Source organism: Diachasma alloeum, unplaced genomic scaffold (assembly GCF_001412515.2).
Source record: "Diachasma alloeum isolate Michigan unplaced genomic scaffold, Dall2.0 Dall_scaffold_00568, whole genome shotgun sequence".
Classification (NCBI taxonomy): domain Eukaryota; kingdom Metazoa; phylum Arthropoda; class Insecta; order Hymenoptera; family Braconidae; genus Diachasma; species Diachasma alloeum.
The window spans coordinates 42,012-53,048 of NW_021680700.1; positions in this window are offsets into that span (position 1 = coordinate 42,012).

Here is an 11,037-nt window from a genome sequence, read left to right on the forward strand (position 1 = left end):
TCTCTTGCACTAACGGTCTCGAAGTGTCACCAAACATCTTTTCTCAAGCACAGGACGCTCAGTCACTCAAGCGACAACACCTCCAACCAAATACTCGCCTCTGCAGTCACTCCAAGTTTCGATTCAGCCGTTCCAGTCGCCCAACCCGCCTGACAGGATGGAAATCGTAATCAAGACAAACAGGATCCTGACTTTCGAGGAGATGACGGTCATAGTTCACCGCCAGGCCAGGAAGAACCGGAATAGATGGTTCCGGAAAGAACACTCCCTGGACCTGATAGTGATCTTCTACCCGGGAGATGGAAGCGGCCTCATTCAGGAGCCTCTGGGAGATGCAGACGTGTGGATGGAATATCCACTATGCTGGTATTTGCCGGACAACGAGCGTGGCTTCAACCTCAACGCCTAAAAATGTGTTGTGTTTTCTCTTTTGCACCACGTGGAAAATTCAACGTGTTTTGTGTGAAAAAAAAAGCCAGTGAAGAGAAAAAAAAATATGTTAAAAAATCGAATTTAAATGTCGCGCACGAAATTTAGTGTATTAGGTTTAAGGAGTTTTTCCGCAAAATAATGACGGTTGATATGAAAAAAAAATGTAACGTGTGGGTGTGAAAATTAAAAAAAAGTCATAAAAATCATTTACTCGAGCTTTTGTGTGGGTTATGAAAAAAAAAAAAACAAAAAAAATATGTGCATTTACTTTTAAGAATAAAAATCTTGTTGCTGGCTAATTTTCTTTTATCAATTAAAAAAAAAAACCCTTTGAATCCCTGAAAATTCCACTCCCACAAATTAAGTTTCGTTCTCTCTCTTTCATTGTCGTCATCGTCGTTGTTGTCGTCATCATTGTCTTCATTGTCGTCATCGTTGTTTTATTGTCGTCGCTCCACTTGTTGCAGTTTTGTTGGCTGTTGTTGTTAGTCTTTGTCCTCTGCTGTTTTCTAAGCTTAAGTCCATGACAACTCGGAAACAACTTGTTCGATTGGAGTCATTCTTAATAAGTAAAATTGTCATCGTCGGAGGAAGCTTCGGTCCGAAATTTAAGTTGGTATCTCAATTTTTTACCAGCCAGCGTGATTACGAGGATTTTGTGAAAAAAATAATAATAATTTTTGAAAAAGGACATTGAAATCGGTTGACTGGTTTCAGAGATATTAACGAAAACGATTCAAAACTTTTTCTCAAAAACTGTGGGATTGATCAAGCTTAACTTAGTCTTAGTTGAGCTCTATAATTTAACAAAGTTTCAGATTTCATTTCCAATAAGTTTAGTTAACTTGTTACTCGATCTTCAAATTGACAGGTGGCGATGGACAGTGACACCGACGGTCACGACCTCCAAACTTTGTATTTTTGCGTTTCAGACCATTCTACGTCAATTCCAAGCGGGATTGGAAAGTCGAAAAAGGAACGATTGCAATGCTTCCATTCGGATGCAAAATATATTCAATAAATATCCATATTTTCACCAAACTATTATCCATCTTCCACGCTATGTCACATTCCGAAACGACACTCTTTACCCCTAATTATCAATGGTCTCTACTTGACCGACAAGGGCAAGTCACGCGATAATTTGCAGGTGTCATCTATTCAGTAAAATTATAGTTCGTAAAACTCCGCCAGGGATGAATTTTTTTACTCGCAGCTAGATAAAACAGGATTCTTGAACTACGAAAATCGGTAAAAACCCATCGGTTAGAACTAGGTAGGGGAAAAACCTGCCCCACGGGCAGTTAATTAGGGACTCTTTTGGGACCGTGGAACCCAGGTGGGGGAAAACTGTCTTACCCTCGGGTGTACCTTTCCCTATTTACCTTTTGCCCATTCCCCTCTGAAAATCTAACTAATTCAAAAACACTTGTACTAACTATTCTTCAAGTTCTGTTACAGTCTCAGTCAGTAGAGTACGTCATAAGAACTACACTTGTACTACATCCCTTCTCATAATCCTTTCATTTTCCTCCAGTATAAAATAGGGGAAAAAATGTGGGAAATAGTACTCCTAATAGGAATACTCCTGCCAGCCTTCGGAGAACCCCTTCAAGGATATTCAATACAGGAGATCCCACATCCCTCTGGAGTTTACCTAGAAGAACTGGGGAGTGTCAAAGTCATCAAGGAGACTTGGTCCATCCACACTGGGATCGAGATAAGTCAATTACATAAACGTTCTGAGCCCTTAATGCCTATTTTAGAAGTGTACGCGAAATATTGTCACGAACAACTTTTAGATTGTTACAATCATTTGAGGATGGCTCAATGGGAAATGTACGATAAAGAAATATCATATCTCTGGAATATGATGCTCAGTTATATTCGGCCATGGGGCACGCCTAGTAATGCCAATTTTAAAAATTACAATACTGTCCTTGAGAGAGATGAAAGAAATTATTATGATAGAGTAATACCGTTTAAGCGAGAAAGTGAAAAAATTGTTGTCCCTGAGCAAAGTTTTTACACACCATCTGGTGTCAATAGTATTCTCGAGAAGTTAAATACTACTCAAACCCTCATCAATCTGGATGCTGGGAATTTGCAAACACGTTACACTCATGAATTTAAATATAAGACGGTTCTGTCTAACCTCACTCAGCATGTAAATGCGTTAATCCAACTTCGCATAAGATTATTTAATAATGTAATCCAAATAGTAGAAAATGCGGAAATGGGAATGTTCCATCCCATGACTTATGATCAGTTCAGGCTTACGGTGGTACTTAAATTCTTGGAAGTTAGAGAAGATACTCAAGTTCCATTTCCTATTAAAGAAGTCAATCTAGCTCAACTTCAAGGAATTATCAAGACCCGTACGGTCATAAAAAACGGGACATTAATCATTACGACAAGGATTCCCCTTGTCGAGGAGAGTAAAAGAGACTTGTATCAGATATATTCTCATCCAGTTGTGCAAAACTTAGGTAATAATACTCAAGTTTTCGCTCAGGTGAAACCTACTGCTAAATATGTGGTATTATTTGATAACAATACGCTATACTATTTTCTTGAACAAGAACAATTGGATGATTGTATACAAAAGGGTTTGTTTAGAATTTGTGATAAACCCTCAATCATTTATTCGGTGCGGGCAACGCTAACTTGTGAGATTCAATTGTTGTTTTCTAAATATTTAGAGAATCCCCATGTCAATTGTGACATAATGCTTAACCCAGCGATTGGTGATGTTTGGATTTCTTTGGAAAATCCCGGGAGTACACTCTATAGCTTAGCCAAGCCAAGTTCCGGATATTTGAGTTGTCCTAATTTTACGGATACGGTAGAATTAAGTAGTAACGGTAGAATATCATTGAAGGAAGGTTGTACTTTAGAAATTAGTAATCTGACAGTATAAATGGAAGGATATTCTAATTCAACGTTCAAAGGTAATGATTTAGTGCCATCACATTATTTAAATATTTCGGAAATATTCCCCGAGATTCATCAATTTACGTCCGAGAGGATTTGGGAACAACCTATTGAATTGCGGAGTTTGTCCGCTATATCTCGGCGAATCTTTCCCACCATTATTAAACAAAAGATAGAGACACCAATGGAATATTATGTGAGGGAAGCTGTCCCCTTGATTGGCATTACTTTTGGATTAGTAGTAGTTTTATATGTAGTACTGTGGGGATTAATGTGCACAAGATGTTGGGAGGATTCAGATGACGAAGAAGATCCAGTAGATCAAGCTATAAGAGAAGGGGGATTTGTAGCCGTTGATCAAAACATGCGAGCCTCTGTGGCCCTTGCATTGGCAGAAGGTACTTATTCAAGTCCTCCTCCTCCTAGAATTGTGAATCCATACATGGGAATTCATTTCAATAATCCCCAACCAATGGCTAGTACAGCCGTATGATGAAACGGTAACAACAATGATGTAATGTGTGTTTGTGTGCAAATAGTTGTTCTAAAAATAATCACTGTAATGATGCAAGTATAATCTGCGTGAATGCACTTGAATCACGAGTTTGAACCCACAAAAGGTTGCAGAAATTATAACTGTTACGAAAATCTATGAAACTTCAATTATATGCACGGAATGATAGTATGAGCTATACTTTTGTTACATGACGTCTTGTAAAAGCGAAACCCATACGTAGAAACCGATATCATTCTCCCAGAATTTATCCTTTACCTATAAACGCTCAGTTAACGGAAGATCCATCTACTGAAAGCAAGGAGGACCTTGCTTATTCTTCATCCCCGGAGGTGTTACGTACCCTGTACGTGGGTCATACGATGTACGCAACTGTTTCAATTTTGTTTTTCTTTATATTCTTTCAACCGAAGAATATTCCCATATGTTACCTCGAATTATTTATCGCTACAGTATCGTTAATGTCACAATGTGATATGACAAATGTGAAGAGTTAATTAAACTTCGGTTATCAAGAGCATCACAATAAGTGGCCTAATAGAGAGATAAAAGGGTGATTCATACTAATGAGTTGGAGCACTTTAGGATTGATACGAAGACTATGGACAACTGTCGCCAGGTAAAAAACCAGGAGGAACAGCCAAGGTGGCACGCGCCTATTCCAACTGCTTGGAAAAACCTGACATCTGACCCTGTGGATAACTTGCGGCTAGGCCATAAACATAAGATAACCATCAACAGAAATTTGACCATAATGGGCTTTTGCACTTAAATTAATAGCCAGGCTAGTGTTGTGGTAATTATTCCCATGGAAACGTGGAAAAGCCGAAAACCCACCCAAAAGGGCTACCGGTGACATAGAAGTGGAAATTGGGGCGGAGTTGTGACCAATCATCGAATTGTCTAGTCAAATCGGACAATTAAGAAGCTTTTGGTTGGATGCGCAGGCCTAATTAAGACAGGAGGCAGGACTCATAAGACAGCCCAAAACCTCAGGTTTTTACTATAAAAATGGCTGCAGGAGCCAGGGAGAGTTAGTTCGAAGCCGAGAACTCAGAACCAGGAGGTCCTAATTATCATCAGTGTCTTAAAACCACCCAGTACAAAGTAGTGCTCCCCAATTAACTTCAACTGAACGAGTCAACTACAAGAATCTCTGAGGCCAGAGTCGATAGCATCCGCTATCCCACCACCAATTCAGCGAGGACGACCAACTCCTAGGCCCTCTCCGGCCCTGTTGAGTGACTCGATTATCGACCGCCCACTCGCCACCCACCGAAGGTCATCACGCAGAGCCAAGCTGAGTCACGCGATTCAACTGAACCCCCGCTGAGCGTTAACTGAGCAATCCCTGTCCAACCCTTCCACCAACTGTAAGTGTCTATGTCCACAATTATCCAACTCATTTATTTCTCTCTTTTCCTGTTTTCCCTCCGACGGTTTTTACCCTGGGTTTTCGTGAAATTACTCCAATTACGAAATAAATAGTGCAATCGGTATAATTTGGTCAGTGTTTTCCTTTACGCGGAATATCGTTGTTATATTTTAATACTTAATCCCGAACATCACGGTCCCACCCTAGATTTCACAAAAGAAGGTAATTATAACATCGTTAACCTCATCATCATCGAGACGACCAGTTCTTGACCAGTGACGGTCAGGTAAGAGCTGACAGGTAGATTTTCTCTCCCTCTCACTCCAATCTAAACCCGGTTGTCCGTAACATGACCTAAATGAAATGGCGATGACCAGCCTCATTAGCCTAGTGAAAGACACAGGGCTGGGGCTGGTGGACTGACCAGCATAAAGCGGAAGTTACAAAAAATCGTATGATTTAGGTGACTCTGGGCAAGAAATGGACCGGCCGCATTACTCTAAATTCTAAATTCTAAAAAATAATACCATCATATGTGGATATTTGTGTTTGAAATTTCTCGCTGGTGAATTAGTATAAAGCAGCAGATGCGGTCATATGTATATCAGTTCAGTGTGAGCTGCGATGAGTGATTCATTCACCTTAACTTTGTCTGGCAGGTCCTCTGTACTAGAGGCCTGGTGTTTTCCACCAATCGAATTATTACCCCAGAAATCGTACAGTGTAGGACTTGTACAACTTCTCACATACAATTGTTCCGAATATTGATGAGGGACGTAATAAATTTTACTTAAAAAAAAACGGATTGGCAATAGAACTGACAATGCCAACAGGAAGTTATGAAATTAGTAATATTGACAAGTTTTTGAAGAAAGAATTATTGAGCTTCAGAATTCCCTTCAGTTTAAAAGCTAATGATCAAACACTAACAAGTACCAAAAGATGTAATGATAAATTTCATGCTATCGGATTCTATTGGACAATTACTCGGTTTCCAAGGGGAGGTCCTTGCACATTCTACATTCTACCAAGCAGCCATGCCTCCCAACATCATTCATGTGAATTCACTTCGTGTTGAGTGTAATCTCACTGCAGGAGCCTGCATTAACGATAGGCGTGTGCATACACTTCATGAGTTCTTCCCGAACATTCCAGCAGGATATAAGATCATTGAAGCTCCTGCGCAGGTCATTTACCTGCCAATCGTTGTGCAGTCAATAGATCACGTCCAATTGAAAATTGTGGACCAAGACGATCGTCAGGTGAATTTTCGTGGAGAAGTCATCACAGCAAAACTTCACTGACAAGACAATGGTAATTGTCTTTGAGAAGAAAATTGGTCAGAGTTATAAAAGTGAGGATTCATGCCGAAAAGTGGACAGTCGTCGAGAGCCTCTCTCGAAGCTGACATCGTAGAACATCAAGTTTCTCAGGAGTCTGGGTCTAAAAGTTCACAAGAACGTGATAAAGTGAAGTTTTGCTCTTTCGTCATTGCCTGTTGTTACTGCCGCCTACCGTGGAAGAAGTTCTGAATATTCAAAAACGGATCATCTTTGATGAGTCCACTGCCCATTATGAAATTCATGGACATCAACCATTTGCATCGTCTTCCTTTAGCAACAATGATGATTTTCATATTTCCGTGCAACATCGAGATCTCTGTCTGTTGCCAAGCAAGAGTTCATTGCATATTTGTGGTCGATTAATGAAAGCAGATAATACTGCTGTTGTGAACACATAGTTTGTCAACAATGCCATCTGTCATTTATTTAAGGAGACACGCTATGAATTGAATGCTGTGGAAATTGATAGATGCAAAAAATGTTGGCTTGACAACACTAATGAAAAACTACGTCTCTCAGAGTCCCAATCAGAGTTTTCTAATGGAAAATGCAGGCTGGAAAATCGATGATGAGAAGAAAAATACTGATAATGAAGGAAACCTTAATGTGTCCATTCCTTTGAGCATGATTTTGGGGTTTACTGAAGATTACCAGAGAATTATCGCGAACGCAAAACATGAGTTGACTCTGGCACGTTCACATAACGATCTTAATGCTATCATTCAACAAGCTCCTGCGGCCGGACAGCAGGCTGAATTTTTCAAAATCTCCATGAACAAGATTGGATGATTCCCTACAGCAAACCTGCAGACTCTCGGAAAGTGCAACTTCGCAATCAGATTTCAAAAGACAATCTATTACCAATCAGTTTTCGAGCTTGGGAATTGTATGAGTATCCTCTATTGCCCAGAATATCGAAACATGTCTGGGTTGTCAAAACCTCAACACAATTGAAGAAACCTGGTTATGTCATTGTAGGCTTTTAAACAGCCAAAAAGAATGAAGCCATGAAAAATGTCAGTGTATTTGATCTTTGCGATATTCGAAAGATTAAGTTATTCCTGAACTCACAAAGCTATCCTTATGGGAATCTGAATCTCTATATTGCACACAACCAATCAGCTCTGCTTTATGATATGTACACCAGCTTTCCAACATCTTATTATCATAAGGAGTTCGAACCCCTATTCAGCAGAGAAAAATTCTTGGAAACTGCACCTCTCTTTGTGATCGATTGCTCCATCGTCATAATTATTGGAGAACAAATATTTTATTTATTTATCATCACCACCAGTATTATTATCGATGGAACATTTTGCTTTCAAAGTATTGAATATTATATTTACACCTGGTTTTAATTCATTGAGAATGCCAAGCATCGGTGTAGCTGAACTGTCCTCCATGAGATCTGGTCCTCTTTTTCTCTTCAAACCATTGCTTATTGATGGCTCACACCACGAAATAACCCATCGCTCTCTGACAAAATCATCGCTCACCCTCAGGATCAACTCTTTAATGCAGCTCAGGATCACTGCCAGTTTCTTTAAAATATATGGGTAGATAGTGGTAGTAGAAAATCATCAGAAGCCTCGTCTTCATTCTTCTTCCTCACAGCAGTGTAATTCCTTTCCAAGAGGAGAACATCATCGATAACACTCCAGATATTTTCCGGTGGAACATCTCCAAAATGTCTCTCAACAACCTCTTCGAAGTCAATAAAGTACGGCAAAGTACTGATCAAATAGCGGATATCGTCTGGCGAGTTTCTCCATGATTTCGACTAATGCATCTCTTGAAAATGCGCTACTTATATCCACTGACTCCCACTCTTTATCACAACTTTCAATTTCAAACTGAAATTCAGTTCCTGAGAACGGTAGATAATTCCTGGAAAAGTGTCATCACACTCGTAACTGAAAAATTCTTCCTGGAAACAATTAACATTCTCTGAAGAATGTTTTAAAACTGTGAAAATAATTTTATGCCCTTGCGTTTGGATGGTGCTTTGAAATCAGAGACATCAACTTTAATCTACCGTTCAATCATACACCACTCTCAGCTGATGAGGTCAATGGACTTTTACATATCTTCATATCAACACATTTGCTCCGCTGGACTGCACAAGCACCGGCCGCTCTTATTTAGACAACACGTACGTGCCCACTGATAAAGATACACGCTAGGTCACGGCTAACTCTTTGACATCAAATTCCAATTTCTATCATAATCCATTGGATACTTATCCTAAAATTATTCTTCTCGAGAGTCTTAAATAATTGTCTGAAAAAAATTCTCATTCTCAATATAAATTGTAACATGGTGAATATCATGTACTGTTCCCTGTCTGAACTGACTGCGGTTAATTGGGGGGGGGGGGAATTAGTATTTCAACCCCAGCGAGGAGTCCGATCACCCCAGGCCACTTTTACTATTTTCTTTTCTTTTATTTACTCTTTTTTTTCTCTATCTTTCTAATTCTAACGCTATTGCGCTCACCACGTGTTATGCGGGAGACGTTAGACGCACGCCAACAGGCAACTCAGGCCTCTACGTTTAGAACCCCACCACCTCACCGATGGTTCTGTGGCGCAAGGCCACCATATAAAAAACTCATGCTGCAACATCGAGGGAGCGACGGATTATGTTGGCTCCTGCGCCGTTCAACGCGGATCAAAATCTCCGACCGCGAGGCGCAAGTCCCAGTGTTCTTGGATCCATAATTTTTGAATTATTTTAAAATGAATGTTCACCACGTGAATCAATTCGCAGTATGATCGGTATATTAGGGTGGAGGTAGGAGAGTATTTCGATGTTACTCGGGGTGATGTATTGCCCCGACATAGTTGTCAGATTTGGCGACTTGTCGCCAAAATATCTGGCAATACAGTTCAATTGAAAAATATTTAAATGAATCAAAAATAATTTAAAAAATGCCATTAGAAGGGCGGCGGTAGGTCATCCAACGTTAAAATGAATTAAACTCGACGGTAAGTGACGGAACTTCCGGTAGCTTAGTAGATAGAGTACCAGACCGGTAATTTTTTCCGAAATTGATTCACAAATATCATAGTTGCTAGACTTGGCGACTTGTTGCCAAAATATCTGGCAACAGAGTGCCCTGACGAGAGACTCTTCGTTGGGATTCAGTCCAGTAAAGTCGCTCTGCGCAATTTAGTCTTTTTACGCTCTTGCAGCTTTCTTGAAATAATAAAACCTATCTTTTGCTGTGGTGCCTGGATTTTCCGGCCTACATTCCGACATCGCCGTTGTACTAAGGGTTTAGACGAGTTTATCCTGGAGGTTTTCGCGGTTCAAACGGTGAGCGTTAGTTAATTTTGTGAGTGCACGCGTGTTCTATAAAGTCTATTCTCCGGTCGCCATTTTGGCTCCGTTTGAGTTTTAGCATTCGAGATGCGGCACTCAGTGGTCTTTGGCCTGATTTGTTTATTCTTTATTATTGAACATTTATTTTATTTATTCATCTTCTCACGGATTATTCAGATTTGGTTACTTGGGGAACTTTGTTCTCTGTATTCGGGTGGCCTCCGTTTGGCGTCTTCCACGCCCTCGAATATTAATAGTTAATAATTAATATTGGCTTTATTGCTTTTGGAATTGATTTAAATTAATTGATGTTCAAGTTGTAATTTCGAATTTGTTCTCCGAGTCTAGTGGGCATCGTTAATTTCGACTGACTTATGTAATTCCTTATTAGTATTGTGGATCGAGTCATTCCGCGTGTAGATTTTCTCTCGCGTGCCTAACTCATATTCAGGATCCAGTAATTCGCTTCTATCTTGAAGTTTTCTAATTTGTGACTTCGAACAAGTTAATACTTTGGATTGTGTTGAGCTTCTGCTTGCGGGTGTTCTCTCCTGCACCTGTGAAAATTATTATATATTTTTTTGTTTTGTGTTTCTTAATTTTTTTTGTCATTGCATCGCTGAAAAAAATTCTAATTTTTGTTATTTTAAGTCAAATACATTTGAATTTTATTTCCAAGTCATTCATGATGTTGAAATCCATTAACTGTTTCGCCTGTTCCCGCACGCCTCCGCGGTTTTCCTGAGCTGGTCGTGGAACGCAATTCAACATTGTGATATTGTCCTTCGGCGGTTAAAAGAACTGGCGCCCTTTTGGTAAATTTTGGTTGCTCTCGATTTTCCCCGTCGTTCTTATTCCGGGTGGAGAGTTTCGAAAGGGTTGCTGAAAGTTAGCGGACAACAACGCACATGATTCCCGCGTGTGTCGTTGAAATATACGTCACAAAATGTAGACATTCAGTGGGATTCAATCTAACTCTCCAGCGGCTCGCCACCAAGTGCTATGAAGGCCATTCATTCGTGATTGTTTATAGAAGACGTACGTGTCCACTGATAAATACAGGCATGCAATGCACTCCAACTCAACAGGAATTATTCTTATTGTGGCTCTATTCC